At 48.2% G+C, this 15,831-nt stretch overlaps 1 protein-coding gene across 1 annotated transcript in view; it reads right to left on the minus strand.

Annotated features, from left to right (window-relative positions):
* The window catches only part of LOC105448605, a 211,858-nt gene that overhangs the window by 143,323 nt on the left and 52,704 nt on the right, over nucleotides 1-15,831 (minus strand). The gene's annotated exons all lie outside the window — the stretch shown is intronic.

Consider the following 15,831-nt stretch of genomic DNA (forward strand, 5'->3'; position numbering starts at 1 on the left):
ACGGCTCGCCCGCCCGGACGGGCCGCCGCGCGCCGGACGACCGCATCCCTTTCTCGGTATTCCGCGAGTTGCGAGCGCGCATCAGGACCGAGGACGGCTGGATGCGAGGAGTTGGACGGTCGATAGGAGGAGTGGCCGATGCCAGATACGAGAGGGTCGACCTAACTTTATTGTATTTAATTAATTACTCCGCCCGATAGCCGATCCTGCAATTTGTACCCTCCCCCGGTCCGCCGCCGTCACCCCTCTCCGACGTCGTTCCTCTTCATTCTCCGGGTCGCCGCCTCCGCTCCTCTCGCGATCACCGCGGAATCGGTACTTGCCCGAGTATCCGGCAAACGCTCGACTCCCTCCGTACTCCGATTCGTTGGGCCGGTTACGATTCTTGCGTCCAATATACGAGCGCGAGTGTGGGAGGAACGCGCGCGTATATATAGATATTGACATTTCTTTGAACTTGAATTATGCACCAGGCGGCGAAGTAGGTATACGCGCCCCCGCTTTATTCACATGACTGTTCGTTGTACTCTCTTTTTAGTATTATACCCGAAGTATCTGTTAACAAGTGCGCCCATTGTCGCGTATGCAGATCTCAAGGATTTCATATTTCCGACGCGGGGCAGCTCATTGCAAATAAAATGTATAAATATAGCACGCGCAGAATCGACCAAAAGATATATATGAATTTAATGCACGATGCATAAGAAGGAGGGGGGAGAGGGGGGGAATAAGGAGCACCGATTTAAGATTATCACGTTCCATTCTTCATTGATACATGCGGCTATAGATTAATTCAAGTGTCCTGGGGTACATCGCTGCGCACAGCAATGCTCGAGAATCCGTTCTACATCCGCGATCCGGCAAGCCATCCAGCGGCCCATAATGCGATACAATAAATTACGCGTAGCTCGCGTAACTCGGTGCGTCCGGGGAACGGGTACAAAGGGTGGCACGTCAGCGCGACGCATGTCGCTATAAGCGGCATAAATCAGCGTTAGAGAGAGCTGATCCTGCGCGCGCACTGCACGTCGCGTCGCGGGGACGACCGCGCTGCGCGTAAGGCGCCGCGTCACAACATCGATAATGCGACCATAATGCTAATTTACCGTTCATACCGGAGGAATCCGGCCTCTCTCCCCGCCGGACCCCGCCGGTGCTTCGTCGATCGCGCGCATGGGAGTCGCGCAGCATTAACGCCAGTTTCTCGCGCGAAGACTTGACCTTGACCTTAGTCGCGACACGGTTCGCATCCACGCCGAGTACGATTTCGATACAACGCTCTGCGCTCGATCTCTCCTTTTTTTCCCCCCCGATCCTTTATGCGGCGAGCAACCTCTGCTAAATTCGCAACGTAAATTGTACTTATACGTTAGCATCGACAATTTAAAGACTGGAGGTGCATGCAAAATGCGGACGGATTTTTCTAAACAGAATAGTTCTTTCTCTCGTCGCTATGAGAATCATGGAAATATGTTCAAACGTATACAAGATGCAAAGTTCACTCTAGGGATAAGGCTTGTCACTGGAGACTTTCCAGGAGTCGTCGCTCGTTAGAAAGAGACTTTATTAGAAAATTGATTCCTTTACCGAACGCGCGCGTCACTTGATTGTAGACTCTCCGTTGGCGGTAGATAAATTCTATCGCAGGTAGAACGAGCGAGCGGCACAAGTCGGACGAAGCTCTTCTTCCATGTCATCCCGTGGCATTCTAACGTTTCGGTCCGCCGTTAACCCCGTTAAGTACACACACGTTGCAACATCCTCGACGCTCGCGCCCAGCGGCGCGACAGGATCACGATAGCGTTCCCGCCTATTAGCTCGAATTTGGAGCTCTCCACCCGTCCGTCCGTCCGTCCGTCCGGAGTACCCGCTGCACGACGACCGTATAGGCGCAACGATAGGATGCGAAGAAGTGGTCGAGAGAGCACCGAAGTCGAACCGCGAGAGAGCGCGTATAAACATTCGTCTGGATGGACGCGCGTCGACCGGTTAAGGCGCTACGCTATCGAGCCTCGGAGCCACCGGCGGCGAGTGCACTCGGAACATGACGTCTGCAAGTCACTTCGTGACCGTATCGTGGGAAACACAAATATGTAACTGGGCGTTCTCCTCGTCGTCCATCGTAACGGCGCGCCAGGTAGATTTACGCCCGACGTTGGTGAACGAGCGGAGCAGCTCTCCGGCGCGAACAACGTCCGCGCGACTCTCGACACTGCCGCGGTCCATGATGTGCACTAGATTTTTAGGTAACGTTCGTGCGCATGAAATACGGCGACGTCGATAACCGACGCGAGAACACGCATTCGGTGGAGAGACTATTTCCGGAAGGCTTGCAAAGATCTTAACCCGCATACGCGAGCGAATTCTCGGATTTCAAACAAATATACATATCCTTAAATAACGCTAGTAGATTACTTCTAGATTTTTAGACATGGAAATATCTCGTTGTTTTTTTTTTAAGACAAAGCTGTTTGAATCTCTAAAATTGGAGTCTCTGGGGTGCGTACGTAATACGCTCGTATAATACGCTTCACGCTGGCCGTCTGTTCACCGCGCACCGCGGAGTAACGCTAATTATACGCTATCCGCCGTAATTCTCCGTTTTCTGGCCAAGTGTAGGTAGTCATTAGGACGTAGACGGCAGTTAAGCCGGAATACAGAACAAACTTATTCACTTAACTAAGTAACCCAATTTTCCTCGAGATCCCATCGCGCGGCCGGTTTCGCTTTCTCCCGCTTTGCACTCGCGGCGTGGCGAGAGAGCAGGGAGAGGTAAAGAAAAAAAAGGGACACGCGGGAACGAGCGAGGCGGGATGAGGCAAGGGTGGAGGCGATTCGAGCGGAAAGCGCGCGGAGCTCTCGTGGTGGAGCCCTGCCTCGGGGATATTAACATTATAAATCGTCCAGGCCGGCGACACGCCCGGGGCGGAGCCGATCGTATCGACTCGATGCCTACCTCCCGGACCCTGATATCGATTACACTCCGGTGATTGGCAGGATTCGTAACACGCCACGGGGAGCCCGCGGCTGGCGCGACCGTACCGATCGATCCGTTCCCCCTCGCGACGACGCCGAGGCCGCGCGCGATGCACGCAACGCAATAGAAAGAGGACAGCCAATTCTGAATCGCGGTTGTATCTGCCGTGATACGTAAGCGAGACCGCACTTGGAACAAACTAATCTCGACGTTGAAAATGATAACAATATATCGTGCCGTGCCTTAACACATTAAATATAAATCATTAAAAATCCTACACTACACAAATTATTTTTCTAATGGTTTCTTTGCGATTAAAAATCGATAATGTATTAATCCTTGACTGCTGTTACACCAAATTATATAATGCACTTTTTGTAAAGATGATTCGCTAAAGATGATAAAAGTAAAGTAAAAATGCAATTAGAGATTAAAATATGTTTAATTCTTCTTTTATCGTATAAGATTATCGTAAAAAAATTAAGCAAATAATAGCAGTTTCATTCTAAGTAGCGTTCTAGCATTCTAAGTAGCATTCTAAATAAAATAGTTTTTATTTTGATAATATCTAATTATTTTCGAACGAGTGGGAAAATATGCCGTAATACGAAAAAGTACATCCAAGAGGATACATAGCAGATATTCGCAATCATATATATTCAGCGATTTTCATTCGGGATAGCTATCGGCGGCTTCGAGTCGAGCCACGCTCGCGGTGTCGTTAAAATCCGAAACCAGAGGACGATCGTAAAAATATCACCCTCTTTCCCTCTCCCGGGGACGAAGACCGGTGAAAACGCTGACGAATATCGCGTGAAAAGTGCACGTTGGCGATCAACGACGGCGGTAATTTATTGGGAAGTCGAAAAAGGTGTTTATCGCACGCGCGCGCGTCTTCGCCTCTTGAGAAACTTCCACCGGGTATCTTCGCCTTTCACCATTTTTATTGATACTAAATGTGAAAACTCGTCACCCTACCGGCGACATCATCGCTCCGCAAGATCCTGTTCGAAGTGGCGCGTAGAGGATACTTTAGCGTAGCGGAGCTGGGCGATACTGTGAGTGAAATCGCGGCGGACCAGGCGGGCGCACGCGAGGTCGGGTTACAGCGTCGATAATCTTGACGTTAACTGTCGAAATGTCGTCGATGTCACGCGGAATTCGCGCCGCACCTCGTCGCGAGAACGGTTTTACGGCCGGTCGCGCACGCTGCCGCCGGCAAACGGCGCGGAGCCAATAGTGGAAGGTACTAATTATGAGTAAACACGCCGATTCCTCTCGCGTGAAACTTCTGCCTCGAGTCCCTTTTGTCCCTGTTTGCTCGTCACTTAATTACTTGACCTCGTTACCACCTTCCCGAAAAGCCTAACGTAACGTTGCTACCATCTCTTCACTTCACGGTTTATTCCTTTACCACAATCCATCTTAAATTATTTTCTTCCACGTTTTAAATAATTTTTTATAAATAATATTAAGACATCTATCATCTACGATCGGCAATACATATGTAATCACTCTAGCTTACAAATGATTTTTTTTCTATTAGAATATGGAAGTCCGCTGTACTTTTTGTGTTTTAAAAACTTGTATTCTTGTTTGTTTTTTCTGTATCGCTTAAATAAATTTTTTTTTAAAGGTTTACAATAAATCCCTTCTTTATAATCAACATCTATTTCATAACATATTCTGTACAAATCAATTTCGATTGTGCGGATATTAGTTCTTCTGTTCAAAACTAATCGTCGTACGCATATGTAACACGCGTACTTGAAGGGTTTGTCGTCTGGATCCGCGGAAGCGTCGTCCGACGACCGATTTTACGATCAAACGTGACATATCGCGCTCGCGCATAAAAATCTCGCGCAGTTTCGTCTACGATAATTGCCGCGCGCGCTAGCAGAAATTGCGCCCGAGATCGTTGGGCTTCGCCGAACAATGGGCGGACAGTGTCTCGAGGGACTGTGTCAAAGTGCCCTTTTATTGGGCCGTATTTCACCGAGCCGGTATTCGAAACCGCGTTCGCGTAACGATCCGCCGGGCATTGGTATTCACGGTCGCTGCCGATCCGGTGGATCGATGTATCGCGACTCGACGCGCCGATCGTTGCGATCGATCGCTTTCGTGTCGCCGCGATCGGGGAAGCGTAGCGCTCTCACTTCGATCTGATCATGCCATTGCCAAGCATTTCAAAGAGCGCCAAGAAGAGCGTTCTTCACGCCGATTCTCTTGTGCCAACAGCTTCGCAACTATTGATTATCGACAGACGCACATAGTTTCCTCGAGACGTATAATATAGTTTCTACTTTAGACTTTGGTGCGCTATTGCAATTTGGAGGACGCTGTGATGCTCAAATTTTTTGCAAAACTTGCTTTTTATGTAAATATATATATGTTTAGCTTATACTCGCATATATATTTAATAAAAAATATAAAGAGATGTATAAAGGAGATAATAACAGTTCGACATTTAATAAAATTGCACAACCCGTAAATTATCTTGATTCTTCTATTCAATCGCTTTTTTTGCAGCAATACACTTCTCTCGTTGATTTAACTTTAATCTTCTCGAGCACACATCGCGCGTTTCATATTTGCACAATGTCGGAAGGTACCTCAGAAATGTTAAAGCCATACGCGCGCACAAGTGTGTACACACGAATTGAGGCGTTTATTAAATACAGCTCTTTCACTTCGCAGATATGCATTAATTGTCTGCTAAAGTTCCAGTTAATGGTAATGCCGTAGGCCTCCCAAAGGCCGCGGAGCGCAACGATGCGCTGGCGCGATAACGGCGCGAGAAGAAGAGCTCGCTCGCTCGCTCGCTCGCGCGCGCGCGTTTGCTCGGGCTCGCTCGGGAACGTCGCGCGGGAACATAGAAGGTATGGGAATGCGAGTGTGGGCACGTCGCATCATAACTCCGTGAGCGCCGTAAATCAAGGTGGACGCCTCGTGCACCCATAGAAACGGTTATATTCGGCCATAACGGCGCGTACCCACCGCGACGACGACGAGGCTATATTTTAATGGTAACGATAAATTACTTACGAGAAGAGAATCGCGCGCGTCGCGCGGAGATGGCGGCGATGAAACCCTCACGCGGCGAGGCCGCGATCCTCCTGTCGGGCATCCTTCTCGTCCCCCTTTTCGCGAGCGAAACTTCTTCTTCCGCTCGCACGTGCGAGCGCGAGGTGGACGGTTGTACCATTGATCGCGATCCGACGTGTCGGCGCGCGAGAGAATTACTTTGACTCCGGCGCGGTTCTACTGGAATCGCGATAACGTACGATCCGCGAATCGCCGGGATGAAATATTAACTCGTATGGGGGCCGCCTCGATATCCCGGCCTCCTCGGCAGCGAGAGTAATTTGCCGGCGCGCGGGGAATAGGGAAAATTTATATTAGACGTGTGCTCATCACGCGAGATTACGCCCGCGAGAGTAAGTACCCTAGCGAGCTCTTCGCGGCAATCGCAACCTCTTATCCGGTGTCTTATCTCTGTCGTTGCTGCGGCGGCAGAACGACATTCGAAGCACCGAATCCCTCGTGTATAAGGGACGTTTGCCCGACGACGTTCTAGAAACGCGCGACTCCGTCCCTTTTATCCGCGCGGTCACTTTGCAGGATTTCGCTTTTAGATATCGGCCTGGGTGGCGCGACCGGCTATTACGAATCTTCGCGACGACGCGAAGATTAATGTCCGTCTCTCCGCGTACCTCATTAATACAATCGTACACGCGCGTACACCGGCGTGTTACATTATGATAACAGAATGGATTTCAATGTAATACCTGTGCCTGGCCGCGGCGCCGACGGAACAGTCGTGCGGAATAATGTAATTTCTCTGTACGCGGCAATATATTAGATACGGTGTTGTTCGTCTACGTTTGGTTTTACACGTTAAGCATTTAAAATTATCACACATGCAATTTAGATAGATATCTATAAAAGCTATCTTTCTCTTGTATTCACCTTATTTTAAAAAAGTAGAAAGATAGATTGTTATGCCTTCGTTATGCCTTTAAAAAACGAAGGAATTAAAATTTACACGTGAAGTACACGATCAAATACTCGACGCAAAAGAATAGATGAAACGATCAACGCTCTTGTAGATTTAATTAGATCTTTCTCCCGTATCCGTGAGTCACCGTCATCGCAGCTACCGTACACTTAACCGGATCACAGTTCTGACCTCCTGAAGCCGAGCTTGCGCAAGCTACGCTAACTGCTCGCGAGCAGATCGCCCACGCAGCGTGCAAGGTGGTCCGAGCACTTGAGATCTTCGGGTCTCGGTCTCCGGACACTTTTATGCCCCCGACGACGAGCGACGACGACATCACCGAAGCACCTTCCTCACGTGGCGTGGGCGACTCATGGGAACTTATAACTGCTCGTTCAGCCCGCCGTCGCTTTCTGAACGCCCGGTTGCTCGCCTTTCAGTAACACGCGCCTCCCAACGCGCTCGCCCGCTGAAGATTACGTTGTATCAGAAATTTAGCTGGATTTATAAAAGCATACATTTTGTAAATATAAGTTAAAAAAATATTTTAAATTCCCCGTGTTTTTTTTTAACAATTTGTAATTTACTAATCAATATTTTTGGAACGTTTTATCTTGTGTAATTTCCATATTCTATATATGTATATATTAATATACTGAGAAGTGAGAATCTAATTCACTTGTGTTGAAATGCGCGACGTCCTCGATTTAGTGACACTCCAGTCGCATTGGAGAGCAACGTCGACGTGATTTTCGTTCGTGAGACACGTGGCCGTAGTATCGAGGGATTTATCGTCGTGAGGAATGCGGCGCAAGGTGGTACGCGAGGGAGAAGGAGAATGAGACGCCGGCTTGTGCGAGGTCGGAGAGCGAGGGAAGAGAGACGAGGCGAATCTCTGCCTCGCACTCGGCATATCTATATGCGCTCATCGTTGTCTCTCCTCATACTCCGCGATGACGCTTTCCTAGCTTCGTCCCTCGCTCTCTTGTTGCCTCTTTTTCTGGCTTCCCCTCCCCCGCCCGTTGCTCGCGTAGCTGCTCGTACACACGTCGCGCGGGTACACACGCGAGTGGTGTACGTAATATCGCCGAGGCTCGAGCGTATAAAACGCGTCTTTGTGCGCTCGGGCCAGCTGTTTGTCTAACACCTCGTACCTGCCCGGGGTCAGTGGCGATTCTGTTACGAGCCCCGGGAACGTCGGTCATTCGATCCACGAGGCCCGGGGTCAACGCCACGATCCTGGAAGATCGATGCCGTACGCAGGAAAATTCGTCGAAACGTCTCGGAGATTTCGGCTAAAAGCATCTAATTATTCAGAAGATACTTTAACGTTCTCGCAAGAGAATCAAGGAGAAGCTTAGCATTTCGATCGATTCAATTTTAACAACTTGACGCTAATTGGTTTCCATAAATACGAATTACATTTTTCGTGCATTCATGTTATCTTTTTCTCTTAATTATGTAGAGATAATCTATTCTACTACGACTAGAAGTTTACAGATGCCGAAAACGTCTCGGAAACGATATCAATGACTATAGCAATAATTTGGTCTGGATCCTTTGTCGCGCACTGGACGACGTAGGATCGACAAGAAAAAAGTCGATCGAGAATAATAAGTACGTCGCGGATTAGTAGAGGACCGCGGGAGCCCGTGATTGATATTCGCACAGACTTTCTTTGCCGCGGCTAATAACTTATCCGGTAGACGGTGGACGGTGACCAGCGCCCGCTTCTTGCACGTCTATCGTGCGTCTCGGACTTTCGTGGCTCGATGCTTGCTTGCGACACAGATCGTTCGTCGCCGAGCGTATGTTTTACGAGTGGGAGCGCGCTGTGTGGTCCTCGTGTCAAAATGTGTCAAAACTCAAGTTCGTGGTCGAGTAAAAAGCGGTTTCGGTGGCCCTACAAATTAACGGGCTATCCTGGTGGGAGACACGTCTGTACGACTTAAATGGCGAATGAATGAGAGAAGAAGGAGGTGAATAAACTCGTTGTTAGAATTTGAGAATGTCGAATTAAGATATCGGTGAAACCAGTCGACTCAGAAAATTATGGACATTGATTGAAAGAACGATGGTGGCAGATTCCAATTTTATCGCTTTACACTTACTCACTCGATTGTAGAAAGAGTCATTTGAGCACGAGTGCAGATAACGATCGAAAAGAATGCAATCCAAATGAAACTCGGTATTTCAATCGCGATGTATCTCGGAAAAGAAGAGCCTATTTCTGTCGAGGACGGGAAGACTCATCGCGTCATACTCGCTCCGAGCGAGAATAGTCGGCGATTCGTTTCCTAGCTTCGCTACGTCCTTCCTACGTCGCATACGAACGATCCTCTTTCGCGTTTCACGACGATCGAACGGATCGAGAGAGGCGACCGTCCTTGGTAATTACGGTCGCGCTACCGCGCGATAGAGGCGCGAGAAGTAATATCCCGGGAAATTGTAGCGAGTCTCACACCGCGAGCGAAAGTTTACACGTTGCAATACGCGTCGGAGTAGGTTATTTTTCCTTTCTTTTTTTTTCTTCGTAATCTTGTAGAAACGCGCGTCTCATCCAATATCGTCTATATTGGCGAACAATGGCGCGAGGATAATCGTGCAAGCGAGCGGATTAGATATGCAATATTTCCTTGGTAATTGCAGCGCTGGAGTGCTGGAACAATTCTTTACGGCGTGCGCAGCTGTCTCCGGCGGGAGATATATTTTCCTGCGTGTTTCTCTCGTCAAGCTTGAAAAGAGCGCTGTTTACGCGCGGACGATGATGACAACGACGGAGGTGGCAACGACGACGACAACAACGATGTATCGGTCAAACGAAACGGCCGAAAGAGTTGCGAAAACCGGCCGTTCGATTGGCCCACAACGTTGCAACGTGGCCGATGTTACATTATACGCTCGCCGTAGCGAGTTCTTTACGATCGCGAGCTGCGCTTTAAACGCGCGCGTGGAAATTTTCGAGTATGACGTGTGCAAATAAAATTAACTCTCGAACTCTCGCAAGACGCATAAACATAAAACATCAAAGAGGATGAACGTGAAAATTGCGGACGTTTGACACATAGGCGTGAATGGAAACTAAACTATCGTCAGCAGCGGCACGTTGCGGACATTCCAGAGGTAAGTGCGAAAAAGGAATATTGCATTAAATGCAGAGGTGGCTCAACAATGCGGTTACAATGTAGCGAGATTTCATTACGACAGCATTATGGCAGTTTAATAAATAGATAACTAGGAAGAATTTAAGAAGGAAAGTGTTAATACCGTAACTATTATACATATATTTTGCAGAATCCTATTGCGAGAATCAAAATCTTTCTTTCGGCCGGAATGAAAAAGACGTCCCTTTCCCGCCCTATTCCCCCCCGTGCTTTCGGTCGCCTCTGATTGAGATAAAATCGCGGCTTTAACTCGCGGCGGACGGAGGAGTACCGCTCGATAGAATCGAATGCTTGATTTTCTATGGGATAGGATGCAACCTATTGTGCGTGATGCTGAATGCGCGCGATCGTGTACGTGTAAATGGATCCAATTGCGGGACAGTTTGCGTTCTCAGCCGTCGCGCGCGAAACGTTTACCTATAGATTATAGATAGATATTTCCACCGATAGAGTCATGCCTTCATCTTGCACAGCCGTGCCAGCCGGATACTTCCGCTTGTCCAATTCGATTCAGAGAGATCACAGATGATTCCAACAAGAAAATGCGATCCTCTTTTTTTCGCATATTGGTGCGATTTAGATCGGTATGCAAAATGCGGCAGAGAGCGTGCGCATTAAAATATATATGTATAAAGAGGATATAAATAATGCGTTACAAAAAACACAGTAAAAGAATATGTTATCGTCGCGCGGCGTATTGATGCAAACGTTTAATGATTAACTGCACAATTCCATGCGCGCATACCTATAAGAAGTACATACGGAGAAAAATACCAGCAACGAAAGCCGCGGAGCCGCAGAGCAACCTAGAGCGAACAGTAAGATATCGTATGACGGTCAACGACGTTGTACCGTATGTACCGTACACTTGCAGTATAGGATATTCAACGATCATCGAAGCATCCGTTGTTCCGTGATGCTCACGAGTTTCTCACCAAACACAGAACGTTCGCGAAGAATCTAAAAATATTTTATGACTATTTCAATAAGTCGGAGCAAAGAGTGCTCGAAAAAAATCTCATACTTCAATTTTTCTTATATAATTACCGTTTCTGCGCGATCTAGCCGCATATATTCAAACACTCGCTATACTTATTAATGAACATGGCAGTGTCTTGTCTAATTAAGATGTAAGCAAAAAGCTAACCGTTGCCGCTTCACGTGCCGCGCGTGCCGGTGGATTATTCTTAGAATGCTAATTGAAAATTAATCGGCCGCCGCGCCGGCTCGGGTCAGCGGAAACCGCTAGAACGTATTGCCGACGCAGCCGGCGATACAATAGACGCGCGGCCATAATCCGCCATGCCGCGCGTCGGCGCGGCTTCCGTACGCTGAATCCCGACAAACTGCGTCGACCCATCTCGGGCTCGTTATTACGGCGGCGAATGGGACGACCGCACGCACATCGGAGCGCGGCAAAAAGCCGTTTTCGCGTAAAACGATCGGCGTTGCTCGGCTTTCCGTCGTAAAATAGCGCCCACACGCTCCGATGCGTCTCGCGTGCGCGCGCGAGCGAGCGGCAACAACGTGAGAATGTCCGCGTGACGATAAAAGTTACGCTCGTGAATTTTACGTTCCGCCGTGTCCCCGATCTCGCTGCTAGCAAGCGACACGCTCGTCCATATATTACGAATACGAGCGCGGGCTGTCGCAAAACGCCGCCGCCTCATTTCCCAAAATTCGCGCACCGACAATTCCGGGTCGCGCGCGGGGAGCTGGCAAAATTTATGGCGACGATAAAAATGGTATCTTTGTATCGATCATGCGGTTGACGGTCACATAACAGTATATTATTTACAACGAGTATATATCATTCTTGGTGAAATCTACTTTTGGCGCTGAGGTGTAAAAAATAAATAATTCAAATTGTAATAAATGCTTATCTCAAAGCACTCCTTCGTAATTTAAATTTTTGTTTGGATTATTTGTAATAAATATATAAGAGTAAAAAAAAACATATACTTGATTGATTTGTGAGATCATTAAAATTATAGAAAGAGTATCCCCATCAAAATAAATACACGGATCCAAAAATTCAAGCTGCATCGATGTTCCCGAGATAATCGGGCAATTATCGTCTCTTATCTAACGCGGCAAGCAGTGCTTCATTAATCACCGACTAGGTAGATTGCGCGTTCCCGAGGCGCATTCCTCTCTGAAGATCGATCGAACTTATCGAAATGCGTGCAATCGCATTACACGACTACGCGCGGATTGTTTACGTCTCGCGGAATTCCAGCTCGATAAATTCGGTTTTTTTGCATGCGGACGAATATAGTACCGACCATTCGGTTGGATACAGCGCACAGGTCGCGCAGACTACCGTCCGCGCTCGCTATTCGCGGAGGCTTACAAGAAGACTGGTCCATTCAAGAGTCAACTTCGCTGAATTATATCTCGCCACGAATTCGCACGGGCTAGCCGTGTCGCGCGAGTTTACGCGTGTCCGAGGATTCTGCGGCGAATGGCACGATATGGCATTCTATACATTATAAGACATCCCATTCCCAGCGTTTTCAACGCTGTCTTTTCAAATGTATATCATAACATACTATTATAATATATTGTTTCTTATTACCTAATTATCGTAATATATCATCGTAATGTGTGATGCGTTAAATTATTTAATCAGTTTAATACCTACTGTCGCGAGTAGTGGTATATTAATCGCAAAAAGTAACCAGGTGCCAGCGGCTTCTTTTTTTCTCTCTCGCATCGCAGTTTTTTTTCCGGGGTATTACCGTCGTTGGCTGCGTATGCGCGAGGATTATACGACGCTCTTCGGCGGAGCGTGCAGCGACGAAGGAGAAAATGACGAAGGGGCGCGAGAGGGAGCGTAAAAGGAGGGCGTTAGGAGGAGGGAGACAAGAGACGCGAAGCAAGACGCGAGCACCTCGCGAGGGAACGATTACCGATGGACTTACGTATGCAGGCAATCTCAGTGTGTTGCGCGTTTGCGCAATTATTGGAACACCTCGTGTGTCCGTAATAAATGGCGGAATATGCCCTGAAAGGTGTTAGTTCAAGATCACCCAGCGATACACACGAGATACGCCGCTAACGCTGTCGCGGCCGGGTTTCGTCACCGCGCGGCGACGACATCGGCGGCTCATCCGCGGCTACCTCACAGGCACGTATATTTATGTAATCGCGCGCGGGACATTAAGGTTACTCTCGATCGGAGAAAGAGTCGCACCTATCTATTCCCCTATTCTCTATTCCGCTCCCATCATCATCGTGCGTAAAAGTTACTCGATCGGCGCGCTTCGATCTTTCGCATACGTTCACGGCGAGATTCTCGCGAAAGGTCGGAGATGCCCGCGATCGAGCTCGCGCGTCTCCGACATCCACTCGAGATTACGTTTTACGCAATTATGCGTGCCGTAATGCGACTCGAAATTAAATTACGCGCAACGCGTTGCAAAATATATATGATGATACGGCCCATCGATCGTTCGGCCCATCGCGAGCCTTGATCTTAAGCGGTGGGCGTATAATGTTACTTGTCTTCACTCACTTGCCTCTCTTCACTTCTCTCAGCCTGGAATTTCGAACTACGACCTCGATTAGACATACATCAGGGCCTCTACCGAACTTTCTATTTCAATATCAGATTCTGTAATAGATCGTTTGAGAGTGTCGGATGTTAAAATGTGTTGGAATTGCAAAAGAAGTCGCTAATTGAAAATTACAAACCACATTTAAATATTCGGTATACAATATTTTTCTTACTTTGTATATTCTCTAAATTTTCTGGAATGAATCTCACTCCGAAAGATTGAAAATACTGCCACTCGGCCACTTGAGTGAGATTCACTCCAAAAGAGTGAAAAGACACTCCAGAAAATTTAGAGAGTACTATATATATATATAATCATATATAAATACTGCATTGTATTTATGTATTACGTCAATAAATTGAGAAAAAGTCTTTGTAAAAATACCGATCGACAGACATCTCTTTCACCCTTTTCTTTTCTCGGTATTTCTCTGTTTCTCGCATAGTTTCGTACGCACAGGCTCCTCTGCTCGCTGACTACTGCCGTCTGGGATTTCAATGCGCCGTGACGTGGGAGTAATTGCGACACGCATACACGCGCGCATGCAATACGCACACGTACGCGCAACGCCGCCGTCGACCTTGCGCTCGTCTTCCTTGTAAGGCGCAATCGAGCGCTTTGTGCCTACGATCAATTACGAGAGATATCCACTTTTGTCGCTCCCCTTGCCTAACGATGTGTCCCAATTAAGGTTACGACGGTTAATGCCGCCGTTCGTTCTGAGACCCGAGATTTCTTTCGTGACTTTTTTCCTAGTCTCATCTCACTCGTTTCTTGATGTAACCGACTGTCCATCCTCTCCCCCCCCCCACTCGTCTTCCTGCGAAAGGAATTATGGAATTTCATGGTCACATCTCGATCGTAATAAATAACGGCTCGAACTTGCGTGTATTAATAAAAATGCTTGGCTTCTTCAAATTCTTATCCTCTCCAAATCTACACGCGAGCTGAAACGCCCGGTGAAGATAGACGAAACAATCTCACAGCTCTCCGTACTCACGTCCCACATTTAACGCGGTCATATAATTCGCGGCCCACGCTTAACGTCAACTAGAATCTTCATATCGGACAAACGGAACTTTGTTATAATCGGACGGCCACGTTTACGGCTAAATGCGGACTGTATAAATAAGGACCGTGAGTCTCTCTCGTTCTCTCTCTCTCTTTCTCTTTGAGTCGCCATGGCACGCGTACGCTCGAGGAAATCCTATCCCACGCTGGGGATCTCTCTCGCGGCACGGCCGCGTTCGGAGAAAAGGAGTCCGGCGCGCGGCGATCTGCGATCGCGTCCACGTACGTCGCGCGGAGGAGGATCGCTCGCGGAGTAGTGTATCCCGAAGCCGAAGATGATCGCCTCGCGAGTGAGAGGACGGGCCCGTCCTTGTCTACCACCACGGCACGACGCATACATCAAGCGCGGCCAGGCCGGCTCTCTCAAGATCAAGCGTTCTCGCGTGTGACCACACATATGTAATTCCAATTAACATTGCAGCGCGTGCGTGCGTACGTACGTAAAGGCTTACATTACACGGCGCACGCGGAGTTACACGCGCGGATTATTCCGCGCTGAGGTTAACGTGTATGTAACGTCTGACTGACTGACTGATTTTTTTTTTTTCGTTCTTTCAATCTATCACCCTTCGCCCGCCGCGTACCATTCGACTGCTCGTTCGCACGCTCATCTCGTTCACGCCGTCGAACGTATGCCGGATTGCATATACGATGTCGACATCCAGATCTGTTATAATTTCGCAAAAACGAAATCATGAAAGCGATTTGCGCGATTTCTCGCGTAATGAGAGTCAAAGTGAAAATCGATTCGCTGATTGGATGAGAGATCGGATGCGTTCTCGGATGGAATGAAAACAATTTCGGACAATTGCCATAAATCGAGATATAACTTTCGGGCTTGTTGAATCGCGAGCGGTTCGACGCACGAGGGAGCCGAATTAAGCGAAACATCTTAAGTGGGAGCGATCTCTAGGCGCAACGTATTCGCGATATGTCTTTTCGATTGCGCCAACGAATCTGTACAGTCCGCAAGTACCATCTTCTCGCGCAAACTGTCTCTTCCCCTCCCCTCTTTTTTTATACAAAGAACGCTCGCGTTCACGGCAGACGCGGACCACACAC

The sequence above is a fragment of the Wasmannia auropunctata genome, unplaced genomic scaffold (assembly GCF_000956235.1).
Source record: "Wasmannia auropunctata unplaced genomic scaffold, wasmannia.A_1.0 LD336083.1, whole genome shotgun sequence".
Classification (NCBI taxonomy): domain Eukaryota; kingdom Metazoa; phylum Arthropoda; class Insecta; order Hymenoptera; family Formicidae; genus Wasmannia; species Wasmannia auropunctata.